Raw genomic sequence first — 4,680 nt, forward strand, 5'->3', positions numbered from 1 at the left:
GTCGACCCCTTACCCCTGTGTGGGATCACTGGTTAGACTGGCATAGTGTCGACCCCTTACCCCTGTGTGGGATCACTGGTTAGACTGGCATAGTGTCGACCCCTTACCCCTGTGTGGGATCACTGGTTAGACTGGCATAGTGTCGACCCCTTACCCCTGTGTGGGATCACTGGTTAGACTGGCATAGTGTCAACCCCTGTGTGGGATCACTGGTTAGACTGGCATAGTGTCAACCCCTTACCCCTGTGTGGGATCACTGGTTAGACTGGCATAGTGTCAACCCCTTACCCCTGTGTGGGATCACTGGTTAGACTGGCATAGTGTCAACCCCTTACCCCTGTGTGGGATCACTGGTTAGACTGGCATAGTGTCAACCCCTGTGTGGGATCACTGGTTAGACTGGCATAGTGTCGACCCCTTACCCCTGTGTGGGATCACTGGTTAGACTGGCATAGTGTCAACCCCTGTGTGGGATCACTGGTTAGACTGGCATAGTGTCGACCCCTTACCCCTGTGTGGGATCACTGGTTAGACTGGCATAGTGTCGACCCCTTACCCCTGTGTGGGATCACTGGTTAGACTGGCATAGTGTCGACCCCTTACCCCTGTGTGGGATCACTGGTTAGACTGGCATAGTGTCGACCCCTTCCTTACCCCTGTGTGGGATCACTGGTTAGACTGGCATAGTGTCGACCCCTTCCTTACCCCTGTGTGGGATCACTGGTTAGACTGGCATAGTGTCGACCCCTTACCCCTGTGTGGGATCTCTGGTTAGACTGGCATAGTGTCAACCCCTTACCCCTGTGTGGGATCACTGGTTAGACTGGCATAGTGTCAACCCCTTCCTTACCCCTGTGTGGGATCTCTGGTTAGACTGGCATAGTGTCAACCCCTTACCACTGTGTGGGATCGCTGGTTAGACTGGCATATTCGCCGATACCGATATGACCCGATATGACCAAATAAGGGCTGATCCGATACAGTATCGGGACATCTCTAGTTTCATGACGTTCATTTACATTTAACATTTATCTTTCTTTTTGGTTTTATGACCTATATCCACACAACCTGAACTTTGACCTATAGCCACACAACCTGAACTTTGACCTATAGCCACACAACCTGAACTTTGACCTATAGCCACACAACCTGAACTTTGACCTATAGCCACACAACCTGAACTTTGACCTATAGCCACACAACCTGAACTTTGACCTATAGCCACACAACCTGAACTTTGACCTATAGCCACACAACCTGAACTTTGACCTATAGCCACACAACCTGAACTTTGACCTATAGCCACACAACCTGAACTTTGACCATTCAGTGGATTTTCTATGTGGTCTGGGGAGAGAAACTCTGTGTGTTCTGAAGCCTTTTGAGCTGCAATGAAAACCTGCTGGCAAATTGTCATAATATATGGGATTTGTTTGACTCTTACATCACAGTCCACAGGCAAATCATTTTGTTTGAGCCTAATTATTCAGAAAACCCCAGAGCACAGAAACCTACTGAATGTTAAAAGTTCCGGGTTTTTTCGGGTGCAATTGAGGTGTGTGTGACCCACTGCATGCACCCCTAGTGGCCACTAGATAAAGGTGTGTGACCCACTGCATGCACCCCTAGTGGCCACTAGATAAAGGTGTGTGACCCACTGCATGCACCCCTAGTGGCCACTAGATAAAGGTGTGTGACCCACTGCATGCACCCCTAGTGGCCACTAGATAAAGGTGTGTGACCCACTGCATGCACCCCTAGTGGCCACTAGATAAAGGTGTGTGACCCACTGCATGCACCCCTAGTGGCCACTAGATAAAGGTGTGTGACCCACTGCATGCACCCCTAGTGGCCACTAGATAAAGGTGTGTGACCCACTGCATGCACCCCTAGTGGCCACTAGATACCGTTTTAAAGGTGTGTGACCCACTGCATGCTCCCCTAGTGGCCACTAGATAAAGGTGTGTGACCCACTGCATGCTCCCCTAGTGGCCACTAGATACCGTTTTAAAGGTGTGTGAAATCCTCTTTAAGTCATCTTTTAATTGAACTCTTTTAAGAGTGTACAAATGCAACCAAATGGACCCGTGAGCACCTGTACACTGGTTGTTTATATTTTATATTTATATATTTTTTATAAAACTATTCCGTTCATAGCTCTAGTTTGGTTTGGCTGGGTGTGAATGGCGTGTTAAGAGCCGTGCTTCTCAAAGTGGGGTCCGTGGACCCCCCAGTGGTCCTTGAGGGGCCCCCCCCAGTGGTCCTTGAGGGGCCCCCCAGTGGTCCTTGAGGGGGGGGCCCCCCCAGTGGTCCTTGAGGGGGGGGCCCCCCCAGTGGTCCTTGAGGGCCCCCCCCCAGTGGTCCTTGAGGGGGGGGCCCCCCCAGTGGTCCTTGAGGGGCCCCCCCCAGTGGTCCTTGAGGGCCCCCCCCAGTGGTCCTTGAGGGGGGGGGCCCCAGTGGTCCTTGAGGGCCCCCCCCCCCCCCAGTGGTCCTTGAGGGCCCCCCCCCCCAGTGGTCCTTGAGGGGGGGGGGTCCCCCCAGTGGTCCTTGAGGGGGGGGCCCCCCCAGTGGTCCTTGAGCGGGGGGCCCCCCAGTGGTCCTTGAGGGCCCCCCCCCCCCCCAGTGGTCCTTGAGGGGGGGCCCCCCAGTGGTCCTTGAGGGGGGGGCCCCCCCCAGTGGTCCTTGAGGGGGCCCCCCAGTGGTCCTTGAGGGGGGGGGGGGGCCCAGTGGTCCTTGAGGGTCTTGTTTTTTTTTTTAAACAAATGAATACTAGTGTAATTTATTATTAGTCACAGAAACTGAACGGCCAATCATCCAAAAGAGGAACTTATAAAGCCATGTCTGTGTGTCTGTCATACATGCTGCTGGTGTTAGAAGTGTACATAGTTGAGCTCTGGCAGAATGTTTATTATATTTAAATGATATCTTCTGGTTGATGATGAGGAAAGTTGTTTTTAAGCCTTTTGAGTTGACTGTAAAGTGTATTATATGTAAATACAATGTTTAGTTTTAGAGAAGACGTTGGAATATAAAACAAGTACCGGTATATTGACAGTATATATTGTTACATTTGATGATGAATCTCCTTTAAAATTTTGAAAATGTCCGAAAGCTCAAAACTAGTGAAATTAGCAGATCTACAAGCTCACAGCGTACCACATCGCAAAACACTCAAGTTTAATCTTTAAATATGGAGATCAGGGATTTCTCCCCAACATCAGATAAATTATGAATGTGATACTAGACTTTCCTCTGACTAAATTAATGGAATACTAGACTTTCCTCTGACTAAATGAATGGAATACTAGACTTTCCTCTGACTAAATGAATGGAATACTAGACTTTCCTCTGACTAAATGAATGGAATACTAGACTCTCCTCTGACTAAATTAATGGAATACTAGACTTTCCTCTGACTAAATGAATGGAATACTAGACTTTCCTCTGACTAAATTAATGGAATACTAGACTCTCCTCTGACTAAATTAATGGAATACTAGACTCTCCTCTGACTAAATGAATGGAATACTAGACTCTCCTCTGACTAAATGAATGGAATACTAGACTTTCCTCTGACTAAATTAATGGAATACTAGACTCTCCTCTGACTAAATTAATGGAATACTAGACTCTCCTCTGACTAAATTAATGTGATACTAGACTTTCCTCTGACTAAATTAATGGAATACTAGACTCTCCTCTGACTAAATTAATGGAATACTAGACTCTCCTCTGACTAAATGAATGGAATACTAGACTTTCCTCTGACTAAATTAATGGAATACTAGACTCTCCTCTGACTAAATTAATGTGATACTAGACTTTCCTCTGACTAAATTAATGGAATACTAGACTTTCCTCTGACTAAATTAATGGAATACTAGACTCTCCTCTGACTAAATGAATGGAATACTAGACTCTCCTCTGACTAAATTAATGTGATACTAGACTTTCCTCTGACTAAATTAATGGAATACTAGACTTTCCTCTGACTAAATTAATGGAATACTAGACTCTCCTCTGACTAAATGAATGTGATACTAGACTTTCCTCTGACTAAATTAATGTGATACTAGACTTTCCTCTCACTAAATGCCATAACCGTGATCAGCATTCATAACAAATATCTTCTTAACCTGTTGCATTGGGCAGGTCAGCGTTATAAAATATGTTGTGATCTCAACTGTATGTACTTTGTTCCTGTACAAGTCGACTAACGTTCTCTTTTAAACATGTATTGACTGTAACTAAGATGATAAGTTATATTTTATGTTGGCTTGTTAAATGTTTTCTAAATAAATGCTAAAAGCAACACAGGTCTCCATATTTCATTTAGTTTCGACTAAATCTACAATCTATTTTGTCGACAAACATGTATTTTTATTTGTCCACGAAATTGTCAATATATGTATAGTCTTAGTTGTAGTCATCATAGTTTTTATTTAGTTTTTGTCAGTGAAAAAAAAAAGGTAGTCGACGAACGTTTTTAAACAGAATCAACAGTGCATCAGACGAACGTTTTTAAACAGAATCAACAGCATCAGATGAAGCTGAACGTTTTTAAACAGAATCAACAGCATCAGATGAAGCTGAACGTTTTTAAACAGAATCAACAGCATCAGATGAAGCTGAACGTTTTTAAACAGAATCAACAGCATCAGATGAAGTTGTTTGAACTGT

This window comes from Electrona antarctica, assembly GCF_951216825.1.
Source record: "Electrona antarctica genome assembly, contig: scaffold_199, whole genome shotgun sequence".
Classification (NCBI taxonomy): domain Eukaryota; kingdom Metazoa; phylum Chordata; class Actinopteri; order Myctophiformes; family Myctophidae; genus Electrona; species Electrona antarctica.